The sequence below is a fragment of the Stenella coeruleoalba genome (genome assembly GCF_951394435.1).
Source record: "Stenella coeruleoalba genome assembly, chromosome: 2".
NCBI classification, from domain to species: Eukaryota; Metazoa; Chordata; class Mammalia; order Artiodactyla; family Delphinidae; genus Stenella; species Stenella coeruleoalba.
In genome coordinates, this window is record NC_137147.1 from 149,444,658 (window position 1) to 149,460,307 (window position 15,650).

General features: G+C 46.6%; 1 protein-coding gene across 3 annotated transcripts in view; it reads right to left on the reverse strand.

Moving 5' to 3' along the window:
• Nucleotides 1-15,404, reverse strand: part of CGNL1 (cingulin like 1) — a 154,467-nt gene extending 139,063 nt beyond the window's left edge. For all 3 annotated transcript variants that reach the window (XM_079912038.1, XM_079912037.1, XM_079912039.1), the window contains exon 1: nt 15,317-15,404. The gene's annotated coding sequence lies outside the window, so the exon portion shown is untranslated. The remainder of the gene's footprint in view (nt 1-15,316) is intronic.
• Nucleotides 15,405-15,650: the final 246 nt, after the last annotated feature.

Below are 15,650 nucleotides of genomic sequence, written 5' to 3' on the forward strand. Positions count from 1 at the left end.
AGAATATTGACCATTTAGGATCTTTTTCTCTGTCCCTCTCCAGTGAACTGACTATGTTGAGTTTGAACCAAAACTACATACTACAGACAGGTAGTGGGGAAGTCTGCAAGTCTTCACTTTCTGACATCTTTTTTTTTTTTTTTTCACCATGTTTTAAAGTTTATTTTTTAGGAGGCACTGGGAAACTGCATGGAATCTTTAGAAAGGATTTAATGTCAAATAGGTTAAGTTCTCTTTTTTAATTTTATTTTATATTATGGTTGGTTTACAATGTTGTATTAGTTTCAGGCGTACATCTGAAATCTTCTTGAGAGAAAAATATGATTCTGTTTTTCTGATTTTCTCCTTTTACATTACAGGGTTACTGGTAGTTTCTGCTCACTCAGCTCCTGAATCCTAACATACATTAGTAAAGGTATTTACTGTAATATTTACAATATTGCCTTCATTGCCTACTTGTTCAGAGAGTGGATTCGGGTATGTGGTTCAGTCTCTAGTTGATTAAATGATAATGAAGATATCAATCATACTTCAAACAAAATATTACTGGGAGATTACAGTATATTTAACCTGGAGTTACTGCATTTATCTAGGACAGTCTTGATCATATTTCTCAATAGTTATTCTCACTTGTATATTCTGTACATAAAAATAGCACTATTTCTGAGCTTGTCTGGAGCTTTTTGGTGATAGAGCAGTGCAGAGAAATTGATGTTATACTTGGTGAAGTGTTAGTTGCCTTGGAAATTACCTGTCTTAATTATCCTATACTGTTTCATCTCTTGACTATAATATCATCTAATTTTCTTAGAGTTAACCTTTAATTTCCTTTTTAACAAAATATTTTAATAAAAAAAATTGAGATTTTAAAACAAAAACGGGATCTTACACTATATATTAATTTGCACCTTGCTTTAAAAAAAATTCTATTTGTGAATTTTTCTTTATCAGTACTCACAGATTTGCCCAGTTCCATAATGTGCTTATATGTTCATTTATTTAACCAGTCCCCTTGAAAGGCGTTTAGGTTATTTCTAGTGTTACACTATTATAATGCTGCAATGAACATCTTTGTATGTTTGCCGGCACACTTTTGCAGGTGTATCCATAAGATAAATTCCTAACTGTGGCAGGGCTGAGTTAGAGTATGAACAGTTTCAAGTTCTGAAAGATAATGCTAAAAGAAAAGAAGAGGGAGGAAAGAAGAAACTGCTGTGGCCGACACCAGTGGCTACCCACTCACAGCAACTGCCCCTTGCCCCCTTGCCAGCAAAGCCCCAGTTTTGTCCCCTCTCCTCCCAGCACCCACATGCTTTGGGGAAAGCTGGACCCCAAGACTGCTCTAAGCAGGCTACGGGAGCCCCATGTCTCCATGCCAGTCATCGGATGAGACGTGGGCATCGGACCCAGTTTTGCCAATGGGGCACAGCAGAAGTTCTGCAGGGGGCTCCTAGCCAAGGTTTTCTCTGCTTTCCTCTTTTCCTGCCTCTGGACATCACACATCACTGTGTATGAGGATATGATGGCTGAAACAGCTTCAGCCACACTGGGACCACCAAGAGCCAAGACTGAGGACAAATGTCAAACAGTGAGGCTGGCAAAGAGGAAACGTGTCTGAGTCTTTCATTAATTAACTCCAAAACTGTGCTAACTTTGGCCTTCTTGTTTACATGAGATCATAAAGATCCCTACTGTTTAAACTACTTTCAACTGAGTTTTGTTTACTTGCTGGTGAAAGTATTCCCACCGCCCAGCTGTTCTCCAAAAAGCCGCCCACTGGATTTATAATCCCACCCAGGGCACGTACTAGAGTGTCTGTCCCCTCACAGCCATGGCTGCACCGGGTCTAATCCCCATCTATTGTCAGTGTATTTTTGCTTCACGGCCAGTCTTTTCTTCCTTGGAGAGTCTAGCAGCCCCTTCCCCAAAAAGGACACACTGAAAAAAGGTGATACAAAGGCGGCCAGTATTTCATTCTGCTCCATCTGAGGCATCGCCCTGGGCCACAAGTCTCAGCTGGCTCCTTCAGGAAAGAAGACACAGTCACCCTGGGCCGGATATTCTCTAATGCCTTAGAGCCAGTCACAACTCTGCTGGGCTGGGGCAGTCACCAGGGTGTGGAAGGACAGCCCTAGACAAGAAACTGGATGACCTAGTTCAGATCTGCTACTTATGGCTGAAGAGAAGTCACCCAACCTCCAGAAGCCTGTTTCTTTGAATGTAAAAGGAGGGCTCCTGAAACGAGGGTCCTTATAAAGATGGGGACAGGGTGCCTAAAGGCCCTGGTGATAAACTGTCACAGACAAAGATGGGAATTAGGCTGACCCCACGGACCTATGCTGAGAGGGGGCCAGGCCAAGGGTAAGCAGATCCCCTGGCCTCCTTGGACACTTCGGCCCTCTCTGCTCTACCTGTCACTCCTGCCACCACAGTGGGCAGCCTGTCAGGTCAGGACTGCTGACCAGAGGAAAACCCAGCCCACCACCTCCGCTCCTCCCGCAGATAAGCTGAGCTCCCAGGAGCAGCGTCACAGTGCATGAATGTGAAGTGACATTCAGTCGAGAGTCGGTGCTAACTTACAGGGATTACCAAGGCTTAGGCTGGTACCTGGGCAAAACATATATGAATCTTCACCCAGCTGGCCTAGCTTGAGAAAGCTTCCAAAAGGCTGGTTTGGCCCCTACTTTTCTCACCCCTCTCATTCATTCGTGATCCTCGTGGTGGATTCAATCACTGTTTACTGCAGTCCCTTCTTTCCCATGTAACTTTGCAGTGGACGAGAATGGCCTGAGTCTACTTCCCCACTGCACTGATGTTGCGTTTGGCCATGTGGTTTGTGTTGGCCAATGGTTATGAGCCAAGGCCTTAAGAGGCATCATGCATCCCCATCTGCCCTCTTAGGCTACCACGACCTGCCACAAGATGAGCACACCATAGGCCCCCGAATAAGCACATGTGGAAGAGCCCTAAAGCCAAATGGAAGCCTGAAATCTAGCCTGGCCCAGCCAAGGCCAGCCTAGATCAACCAAACCATACCCCGTAAGAAAATAAATGCTTGTGGTTGTAAGGCACTGAGATCAGGGACTGTCCTGTTATGCAGCAACACTATGTAGCAAAACCTAACACAACCACCGTAAGAGCAAATATAATGTAAGTTTGCCTGGCACAGAGCAGACATGCAATAATAAAACATTTGTGCTTATTTTAAGGAGATCTTAATTCATTTGTCATTCATACACGTACAGAGAACTCCTACCCATGAGGCACCACACTAGCCCCACAGGAAGCTGAACGCAATGAAAAATACAAAGTAATAATTCCTTCACGTAACTTTTTAATCTAGCAAATCCCCAAGCTTCCTAAATTCTACTGGGGGAGAGGGGTCAGTGCTTACAAAGCTTCTATTCATTTCATTGATTCATTCATTCATTCATTTATTGCCCTGGGTCAAATCACAGAAGGGATGAAATTCAGTATCTGTGCATTTAAGGGTCTGATTCTTGTATTTATAAATGGTGAAATCTACTGCCTTCTACAAATGTACCTTTTTTTTAACATCTTTATTGGCGTATAATTGCTTTACAATGGTGTGTTAGTTTCTGCTTTATAACAAAATGAATCAGCTATACATATACATATATCCCCATATCCCCTCCCTCTTGCGTCTCCCTCCCACCCTCCCTATCCCACCCCTCTAGGTGGTCACAAAGCACCGAGCTGATCTCCCTGTGCTATGCAGCTGCTTCCCACTAGCTGTCTATTTTACATTTGGTAGTGTATGTATGTCCGTGCCACTCTCTCACTTCGTCCCAGCTTACCCTTCCCTCTCCCCGTGTCCTCAAGGCCATACAAATGTACTCTTAAAGACAGAAACTAGAAATTATTTTGTAAACTTGAATTATTTTTAATGAACCCCTTTGTTCTATTAATCTTCACTTATTCACTCAACGTACACTTACTGAGCACCTATGATACTCCAGGCATATGATGGGTAGCTGTGCTAGGAAGCAGCACACACAATTCCTAGCTCCAACTTCTGGCTGCCCAGGCGCACCACTGACCACGAACAAATTATTTAACATTATAATTGACAGCTCCATGTAGTATCCAAAATTATTTTTAAAATAAAAATAAAAAACCTTCCTATGGTTTAACTCCAATGTCTTCTTCCAATATTACTTTGAAAAGAATTCCACTTCACCTGTAAATGTGGTGATTTCACCATCTCTCTTCTCCTTTTATCAAGGACAATAAAGAAGATGGGTTTCGACCACATTCCTTCTTACACTCACTGCCACACACAGAGTAGTGGAAGATTCACACATTTAATAACCTTTGATTTGTTTTTGTTTTTTTTTTTTTTTTGGCCACACCATGTGGCACGTGAGTCTTAGATCCCCGACCAGGGATCGAACCTGCTCCCCCTGCACTGGAAGCAGGGACCGCCAGGGAAATCTCAACACATTTAATAAGCTTTGGCATGAAGTCTTTTCAAAGGTCTTTGGGAAATCTAAATAAATCAGATCCACTGGTTTGCCCTTCTTCCCACATTTATTTTCTCCCTCAGAGAACATAATGAGTTCATCAAGCATGATTTCCCCATCTGAATGTCATGTTTTGTTTTGTTTTTTAAGGGTCCTGTGATCTCACCCTCTCCCATGGATTGCACAAGGCTGCTGGGCATGGAGGTGAATTAGCTCTGAAAATAAGGACCATTCCTCGATTTTAACTGGGGAGTCACAGAAGTGAAGTGTATAAGACCATACACGCATACACGTCCCCATGCAGACACTGTTCCAAGCACTCTATTAAGATTCACTCATATAACATATAACCCCAGAAGCAGGATTCGGACCCTGGAAGTCCAAGGCCAGAGTCCAGGCTCGTAACCACCAGGCCCTGCAGCCTCTGCAAATCCCAACCTGTGCCAGGGTCCCTGGGCTTCTCCACCCACCAGTCCTGGGCCAGCTTGATGCGGATCCCCAGGAAAGCAGCACAAATGGAAGGCCATCCTAGAGCGGCCTTTATTTCAGGACACAGCTTTTCCCTGGACACTCCTCTGGGATAAATCCTAGCATCTGCCACAAAAGAACCTCTAAGCCCCCTAAAGCTGCCAACATCCTGCTTCCTCTTGGCAGGACCTACTCACCTCTCCAGAGTCAAAGCAAAAAGCAGAGCCTCCTCAGCTATAAGGGCCCATGGCCCGTAACTCAAGAAAGCTCCAAAGCCTGGCTGAAATCTCAGGCCCCGCCTAAAGGATCCAGCATCTCACAGCCCTGAGCTGCTCTCCTAAATGCTTCAGTCTCTTCTTACTGAAGCCCCTACCCTGTTACTGAGCTCAGAATTGGGAGGATGGAGGTGACACACCATCTCCTTTCAGTCTGGCCTCTCCCTCCAGGAGCTAGCTTTACATCTCTGGGGCTTCAGGCTTCTCTGAATCTTCTATCATTGGTGGTTTAAGCGGGGTGGGGAGGAGAGAGTCCAGATTGTCTGGGTCAATGACACGCTACAAATCTGGCCCAGGCCTCCACCTGGAAATCTAAAGCAAAGGATATTATTAAAGTCACGGGTTAAGGATCCCTGACTCCACAGCAGCTCATTTAGAAGCCCGCAGTGTGGGCTTCCCTGGTGGCGCAGTGGTTGAGAGTCCGCCTGCCGATGCAGGGGATGCGGGTTTGTGCCCAGGTCCGGGAAGATCCCACATGCCGTGGAGCGGCTGGGCCCGTGAGCCATGGCCGCTGAGCCTGCGCGTCCGGAGCCTGCGCTCCGCAACGGTGAGAGGGCCCGCATACCGCAAAAAAAAAAAAAAAAAAAGTAAACACTTCCCAAGAAAGCTTTAAAACAGAGGGAGGTTTTTATTAAACGACTTAATTGAGGGCCACTTCTCATGTGGAAAGCTTTTTACCCAGAGGAATAAAATGGTCTGGTGGGTGTTTTCCAGACACTTGTTTTTAAACCTGCCATGCTGTCCTGGGGAAATGAAGCACAACTCTGGGCCGGTGTGTGTCCTCCTGCTGCTAATTCTTCAGCAGAAATAAAATACCTAATAAGACCTACTCCCCGGCGGCACAGAGAACCCGGCGTGACAATGTCACTCCAATATTCATTTCAAGGGTCATTAGAATCACCGGAGAGGAAAAGTGGAAAAACTAAGGTTGGCCAAAGAGAACCCGAAGAAAGATGTTCTAAAGCTTGAAAACAGGACACGAGGTGGGAGAATAGGCCTGATGAAACGGAGGCTTGGGTTACTCTACAAAGACACCAGGTAAAAGGAATGAAGTGCTGATACTCACTACAGCGCATGGATGGACCTGGAAAACATGATGCTTACTGGAAGAAGCCAGACCAAAAGGCCACACGTTGTATGATCCCATTTATATAAGATACCCAGATAGGCAATTCCACGGAGACAGAAAGTAGACTGGTGGTGCCAGGGCCTGGGGGAAGGGAGGAATGTGAAATGACTGCATAGTGGCTACAGGGTTTCCCTCTCCGGTGACGAAAAAGCTCTGGAATGAGACAGGGGTGATGGTTGCACAATGCTGGGAATGTCCTTAATGCCACTGACCTGTACACTTTAAACTGGCGAAAATGGGCAATTTTACACAGTATGTATTTTACCACCATAAAATAGAAAATGGTAACAGGAACTCCGGAAAAATCCTTTCTCAGCTCCTAACCCAGGAGCAATCCTTTCCTCACATGAATATAAATATACATGCTATAGGCCAAAATAATAAATAGTATTATTTTACTAATAACTCATTTATTGAGTTAGGCTTCCCACGTGCACTATGCCCTTAAGGCCAAGTCACTTCCCCCCCCCACCGCACCTGTCCTCAGGTGGGTGGTGTTGTTATCATTAGCCCCATTTTACAGGTGAGGAAACCAAAGCACAGGGAGGTCCAGGAGCTTGCCCAGGGTCACCCAGCAGATAGGGGAAAAGCCAAAGGATGAAGCCAGAGGGAGGAGAGCAGGTAGCTTACACCCCAACTCAGAGCACGGCCACTCTGCCACCGAATCGTACGCTCTGCTGAAGGAATGTTTTCTGGGCCTAGTTTCCCACTTTGCCCGCAACACGGATATTGCTTGGCTGTTGAGCCCTAATCCTTTTTCACTGGCATTTCTTGAGGGACCACAGAGTTCTCTGAAAAACACGTTCAAAATCACACCTTAGGAATCAAACTACACCTTCACATGTGTAGAACTACTTCACGTGGACAGAGCGATTTTCATGTGTTCGGATTTACTGTATTTAGTCCCGGGAACAATGTGGTAAGATAGGAGGGTGATGTGATTACCAGTCCTTTCCTGGGGGAGAAAAGCCAGCCTCCCAAGGACAGGCCGCATGGTGGGTGCAGGCACCTGGCTTCTACTCCAGGGCCCCACTCTGCTGTCTTCCTGAAGAGCCAGGTTTAACTACTGAGTTGTTAGGGATGTTTTTTAGCATATAGGTTATTTATATGTAAATCTATATGTATTATTTATATGTAAATAGTGCACGCAATTACAAATGAAGTTAAGGAGCACGCTAATGGAGAAGAAAACAGTTCTTCCCACATTTCAGGGCCGCTTGTGAGGTAACCCAGAAGCACCAATAAAAGGTTAAATTCCATTCCCTCCACCCCACTTAAGACATCAGGGCTCTTTGCCACTTGCCATCAGCTCCCTTTGATAAGAGATGTTAAAAACCACCACCGCTGTTAGAGGTGCCACCTTGCCAGGGCTCTCAGCCTCCCAGTACTGACTTTTGGGCTGGATAATTCTTTGTTATGGGGGCCGTCCTGTGCATTGTAGGGTATTTAGCAGCAGTCCTGGCCTCTATCCACTAGATGCTAGTAGCCACCACCACCCCTGGTCGTGACAACCAAGATGTCTCCAGATACTGCCAAATGTCCCCCAGCGGGGGCCCCATTTTTGAGAGCCACTAGACTATGTCCAAGAGATGTGGCCCTAACAGCTCTATGAGGTAAGAGCTACATGCCCCTTTTACAGATGAGGAAACAACCCTGAAATGGATGGGAAACCTGCCCAGAACACCACACTCCTTGTGATGGGTAAATGTGGTTTCCAATTCAAGCGGTTGAGCCCCCAGTGCTCTCACCCCACAGTGGGAAGATGGAACAGGAAGACCAGAGGCGGATCTACCTTCTACCAGCTCACGTCCTGCAATGTTAAACGGAGCCTTGCCCTGAGAAGAGGGAGGTGGGCTTGAACCCTCCAGGGGTTTGATCCTCAAGTCCAAAGACAATGCGTTCTGCTTGCAAAAACAGTCCCAGCCGTGCCCGGAAGGCTGAAGGGCCTCCTTGACTCACTAAATAACCTGCAAGCTGGGAGTAGGCATGCCCTTTGAATACCAGTGCTTTAAGCACAAATACAAACAGCAATCACTGACCATGAGAGCCCGAAATACATTTTTTAAAACATGCCTTTATCAAGAATTTCCCCTTATTATTTTGGTGAAACATTCCCCCACAGTCTCACCCTTCTTAGCGCTCATCTGTCTTTCTGTTTAGAAATCACTGTGGCTGCTAGAGAGACACAGATGAAATACAAGACGTCACGTTTCAAAAAGCTGAATGACTTCTGTCCTTCCTCCTACAAAACTTTATGGAGCCTCTAGTTTCTGCTACACACGGGGGCGTGAGGTCAGCTGAGAGAGCCCTCCGCTTTACAGGTCTGTTTACAGGTTTTGGGGGGAGGGGGGTTCCTCCGACATGTTAGCCAAGGGCACTGATGGTGTTCTAATTGTTGAGATAAAGGCACATGCAAGCAGCCAACAATTTGTGAAGCAATGAATGAGTGGGTGAATCGAGGGGACGAATGCAGAGCCCGTGCACTAACCAGCGCTCCGGGTCCAGAGAAGCACATCTCAGGGCCAGACAAGTTTGAACCCTGGATCCAACCACTTGGTAGCTGCACAACTTCGACAAGTGACCCAATTTCTCACGGCCTTCTTTCCCTCACCAGGAAAATGGGTTTATGATAGTACCCATCCCACAGAGCTATGTCGAACACTCTCAGACAAGGCTGGACGTAAATGCTCCAGAAGCATCTGCTATTATTATGAGAATCACTGATCTGGGCAGGCCTCCTGGGAAGTCCGGTGACTCTTCTGCACCCCACCCAGCTGCCTCACGCCCAGGAAGCTGGACTCAAGGCAGGTATCCAGACCCTTAGCAAGAGGTGGTCATGCCCTGAGCAGACCAGACCTGAAGAACCAGCTAACTATTGGCTCTAATCCTCCCCCCGCTTCCCTACCTCCTCTCTCCCTCTAACCTTACACCCCATTCCACCCCACCCCACCCCACAAAACAGCTTTCGGGTGGCTCAGGGCAGCACAGTTAGGGCTGAGCTGGCCTGACTACATGTGAAACAAAGGTGCTCAAGCCTCAAGCCTGAAACTCACAAGTAGGAAAAATCTTAAATTTGGTAAACTCCAGCCAGCAGTCCCTTTCCAAACTACTCTCTCTTATCTCTCCCTCCATTCTTTCTCTATCAGTTCCTCTCCAACTCTTAAAGCTTTCACTGTAATCACCACTCAGTAAACTTTCCAGGTTTTTGATATTTGATTAGGGCAAGGAGAGAGACTAATCCACTTTTCAGCTGCTGCTGTGCAATTCTAAGTCACTGTTTTTAATAAGGAGGATAAAAATCTTATAGGCAAAAATGGAGGAGCAAATTCTTTTTTTTTTTTTTTTTACAAAAAGCTGTCTGTAATACAGCTACAACAAAGCTCAAGGATATGGATTAGTTCATAGGATATATTAGAACCTCTTTACGACTTTGGAAACTGGGCCATTTCTTTTTCCTCTGAAATAAAATCAAAAGAGAGGGCAGCCGTTAACAGCGTCTCAAACTCTGAACTGCAACCACAAAACTCCAGACCTCACCAGGTTCCTCACCTGGAAAATGGTATCAACAACACTGACGTTTCAGGATCCCTGGGAGGAGTCTTAGCTGCAGGGGGTCCTCTTCCCTGAATGGCCTCCAATTTGCAAGGGAAAACAGAGTGCCAGTTTCAAATGCAATAAAATACAGGCTAGAAAGCCAGGGGGAGTCAGAAGCAAAACTAAGGAGAATTATTGAAGCCAAAACTAGAAAATCTTGATCATCTTGCCTCAATCCTCTAGCAAAGAGATACGCAAGGGTGAAAGATTATTAATAATTATTAGAAATAATTATTAGTATTATTAATAATAAAATAAAGATAATTAATGAATTATTAATAATTATTATTAATAATTCTGGAGAATTATTAAAGCCAAAACTAGAAAATCTTGATCATCTTGCCTCAATCCTCTAGCAAAGAGATAAGCAAGGGTGAAAGATTATTAATAATAAATATAGACTTTATAGACTTTAGACTTAAGAAAACTTTATATGCTTTATAGACTTAAGAAAACTACAAAGTATATAACAGCCTGAGCCATTACGTACTCTACCAAAGGCAAGCAGAAAGCCCTGTGATTGGACAGCAGGGGATAAACCCGCCCTATAAAACAAGAGGCTGAAATATTCCATGTTCATGACAAAATGCCCTGTGCTCTAATCCCAAACACTAACTCCATGATGACCCTCCATCGAGCTGATCCTTCTTAGGGTGAAATATAGAGCTAGAGCCCATTGCAGTAATGGGCACACACGCGGTAACCCTGTTTTCAACTTAACCTTTCCTAATTATAGCTCCGCACGCCTCTAAACCCTTCTGACCTGTAATTTTAAGAGCTTGAGGTACTTAACAAGGCAGCAAAGTTTTGTTTTTGTTGCTAGTACCACATAAATAGGAACTGAACGTGCACGGCTTCGTTTTGCTCCAGAATATTCGACACTGAACTTTGTTTTTAATCTCTTACCCAAGGACCAATTATCTCCAGAAATTCAGAGGTTTGCAGAACTTGAAGAAATGTGGAGACAATGTCTCTCTAACCTAGGATTTGGGATCCATTCAGAGCCTTTCTAAACAGCCTAATCTATCCTCTCCGTTTAAAAAAACCCAGAAAAATAGGATTTCATAGAATTTCCCTTGGGATGATAAGCCCGCAGTGATCTTCGGTCTAACATTACGCATCGTCCCGTAGAGGAAAACAGTAAATCAATCCAGCTCTAAGGGGACTGTGGTGTTAGAAAAACAAGGCACAGAAAACTCAATTTCCCAATCAGTTCTGCTTTAGAGGCACAAGGAGCAGTGGAAAGGCCTCAGCTTTGAATTCAGGCAGACCCGAGAGCTCTGGAACCTCAGCTCTGCCACTCCTCTAGAGCGCCTGAGCTGCCCAGGATCTCATTGGGCCTCAGTTTCCTCATCTGTAAAATGAGGCCACTTCCACCTGCCCCTCAGGAACGTACAGGTTTTAAAGCAACAGAGGGCAAGTGCCCCGCTCGCTACCTGACACGTGAAAGGTGGACAGTCAACAAATGTAACTACTCTTACAACCCTGGGGTTATTAGTCCTGTGAGTCACTTGTTTGGAAACCACCTTCCCAAGGAAAAGCAGTGTGAAGTCCAGTTTCCTGTCTGTCCAAGGAAACCTGAGCTAAAGGGACAACAGTATGATAAAGAACGAACATCCACACACTGGCCGGAGCCGCAGACAAGAACCGACCCACCTGCTCTCAAAGTGCAATGGCTGCTGTTACCCTCCTCCCAGCTCAGTTGCACAGGAGGGGTAGCCTCTACTCACTAAGCTGAGGTTGCCAGTTACCATCATGGCAAAAAGGGATCCAGCCACGTACTCCGCCAGCTTCCCAACACCGGTCGTATCCCTGCACTGCTTGCCTAAGTACTCCTTAAGCAAATCGCACCTGCCAGAATCCTAACTCCTCCTTCCTCACTCCTCACTTTCCCTTGGCAGGATCAGCGTACAAACCCCTCTCGTCCATCAGAAAAGTATCTGAAGTCAATTATTTAAAACTTGACGTAGGGACTTAATAAAATAATTTAAACCCAAGAAGAGCTTTTCTTGTGTCTGCTTTGCCAGTGAATTGACAAGGTATCTATACACCCAGGGGAGGCGAGCCAGGTGGTACCCGGCTCCCCCCCCCAGTTCTTCGTGCTCATCGTGCGTCTAAGAGTTCCCAACTTACTATAACCCCTAGTTTACATCTCCACCAGATTTCAAGCTCCATACCCCGTTTACCACGAGATCGGTGAATGATAACAGAGCTTAGCAAGGACTGGGGGCTTCATAAGAACTGAATTTGTTATATGACTGAATAAAGAAACCACAAAAACAAAAATTTGGTATGAATTTAAGATGAAGCACTCTCTCTCCCAGGGATATTGGTTTGGGGGACGGAGGACAGTGCCTGAAGAAGGAAAGTGGGGTCGGACTGGGGCATTTGACTGAAAACTCCAATCAGCTTCCCCTACGTGAAAGCCGGTCAACCCTGGTGCTCTTTCCATCAAATCCCCCTTTCTTCTCTTCTACTTTCAGGGTTTTCATGGTATAACTTGTTTCTTGATAACAGCAATGTCATGTGACAGAATAAAGTAAGCACTTGGTCATTCATGGAAAATTACCCAATTTTCAATTCCCCTTGAACTTTGTTTTTCTCCTCTGATGCCAACCTTTCAGCCATTTCACTGCCCTTTAGTGCCAGGATCAGAGGAGGCAAAGAAAGGAAGAGCACAAAATCAGTTGTGTTTTTTAAAAGGGTCAATGGCACCTCTTAGATAAATGGGTTGCAGGCAGGGCTGGGGACAGAGGGAGTTAAGGAGGCCATTGAATCCTTTAAACCATCCCCAACCCCATCAATACAAGCAAATTAACTATCCTTACGTGAAGGGGGGGGGGGGAAGCCAATAGGGAAGTCTATTCTTAACACAAATCAAAGATCAGTCTTCTGAATGCTGCATACCCTTTCTCTAAATAAAGAAGCCCCTCACTAACTCTTTCTTCACTTACTTTCTTCTAATCACTTTAGAATATTAGAGTTACTACTAAAAAGGGAGAAATGCTTAAATAAATCTGTTAGGTCCATAGTTACACATACTTTTTCTTGCTTTTTTTCCAGAATGTACCATTATATTCACAGTTTAACCATTGCTGTTCAGGTGTAACTTTTCAGGCACTAGGAGTTTGACAGCATCATCAACATTTTGCCCCTAAATGGAGATAAGATTAGCAAGTTAACGAACCAGTCAGTAACATGGCTTCATTTTGTTGGCCTGGTCCAAAAAAAACAGAAAAACTCAACAGTAGGAAAACACTTTCCATATGGTCTTCTTCCCCCAAAGGTTGAGGATTCCGGCCAGGGGCCACCCTGTGAGACCATGCCCTCCACATAACCTCCATTCTCAAGCCAAGACAGTTAAGCCCAATGCCACCGCGGCCCCACTTCCAGCAACTGAGCACAGGGATAGGAGCAGCGCGTGGTAATGGAAGATGGGAAAGAGAGAGAAACCAACTGGGACCCAACTCTACCATTTTGAATTTTTTCAAAATGAATGTTCTTTTGACGCACGTTAGGAGCTAGAAATGAACACAAACTTTCCTCCAACTCTGGAGGGCATTCTCTTAAAAGAATGTCACACCACTACTAATAAAAATGTCACCTAGAGGGCCAGCGCCTAAGAAAAAAATGAAATCCACTGGTTTGTGGCCACGTAGCATACAGGTGGGAATCGAATACAAACATCGTACTTAGGTACCACAGTAAATTAACCAAGATCCCAGGAGACTGTCACAATAACACACTATAAGAAAACATATGCTCAAATTCAGTCAATGTAGCCATATATTCGATTTTTCCTTATGCCTATTTCCCTATCATTTTTAAGATCATTAGACAAGTGGCAAAGGTCTCACCTCAGATGTGTCATGCTACTGTACGCACCAATTCCCTAACTCAGATATGCTATCAACAAGAAAGAGACACTGTGTTAATTACATCTGCTGGGCTTAATCACACAGTGGGAATAAGCCCGATCTACACAATGAAGCTTAACACACATATTAACACCATATCAACCACAAAATAATAAGGACCTTGTCAGCTTGCATTCTTAAAAAATTTCCCCACACATTTATGCAGAATCATAATCTGTGCCAGAGGATCTCCAAAAGCTGATGGATTCCTAAATTATTTTTCCTCCTTTTAATCTGAAATCCTTTCCAAATAGGACAAGTCAAACTATCACTTAATTTCCCTGAATAAGAACCCTGTAGCATAACCTTGACCCTTGCAAGGACTTCATGACTTTAATCCCTCCACTGTCACCTCCTTGGCAGAAAGTGCACTAGCAATATTTTCTGTGAAGAGAGAGGTAGAAGCAGAGGGAACTCCAGAAAAACGCACCATCTACAGTTTAAAGTTGGAAAGCACCAGCCCACAGGTTTTTCAGGTGCAAAGGTGGATTACACAAGGCAGAATCGAGAGCAGCTGAGATGATCTCCTCTTAACAGTTCAGAAAGTGGGTGTGGAAAGCGAAAAGCACAACCCAAAGCACATTAGAATCACCTGGCTTTTTAAATTCCATTGCTCAGGCTGCGCCCCAGACCAGCTAAATCAGGATCTCTAGAGGTGGGACCTAGGCATCAGAATTTTTTAAAACTCTCTAGAAGTGCAGCCAAGTTTGAGAACCAATACCCAAAAGAAATCCGCAACGTGTTTTGAACAGCGCGTTGTGAGCAGCGTTGGAAAGGCACCGCAGCCTTGGGGTGAAGGGGTATACACAGAGTAAATATACAAAGTTTTTTAAAAAAATCCTCTGTAACTAACTCCAACATGACAGCCAAGCACCTGTGTAGAGGCCAAACAGTGATGCAACTTGGAAAAGTCCCTTGGAAAGCTAGGATGTGTGCCGTACGTGAGGCGGGGTCTTTCAGGACGACCTGCCTGGACCGGGAAAGCCAGGGAGAGAGGGACGCCCACCCGCCCTTTCTTTTCAAGGGATGGTCGAGACCAGCACGCCCAGAAATAAAGTAAAACAGAGTCGACAGGGACCGAGGTGCTCGCTTGGGTCCGGGAGGAACCCTGGCTCACTCGCAGCAGTCACTCAAGCCCGAGGGTCGAGGCAAGGGTGCTAAGGCTGCCAGCCCCTCTTCACTACACGGCGGTCTCGGAGCCCCTCCCTCGCCCCGGCCCCGACGCGGGCCCCCGGGAACCCGACCATCTGTCCTGCACGTCTCCCCGCCAGGGCGCGCGAGCGGGAGCCAGGAGCGCACTTTACAGCCCCCGGGACCCGCGCGCCTGGCGGCGGGCGCGGCGCGTCGCCCGGCTCGGACGGCGGGCCCGAGCCCCTCCGGACCCCGCCGCCCACGACGACACCTCGGCCTCCCAATCCAAGTCCCCGCGCCCGCTCCCGGCTCACTTACCGCCGCCGCCGCCCGGGTCCCGCTCCAGCCGCAGCCAGCAGAGCCCGGCCCGAGTGCAGGGACCGCGGCGCCGCCAAGAGGCCGGGCGAGCCCGGGCCCCGCCCCGCCCGCCCTCGGGGAGGAGGGGCTGGGGCCGGGGCCGCCCGGGTTGGGGAGGCCGGCGCACGCCCCCCGCCCCACGCCCGAGCCGGCTAGTCCCGCCCGCTCCAGCAGCTCGGCGGGCCTTCCCTGCACTCCCGCGTGCCCTCGTGCCGCCCCGGCCCTCGGGACAAGTCTCCCCGCACCCCGACACCGCGCCTACTCGGCTCGGCCGGGACGCGCCCGCCCCTCAGCC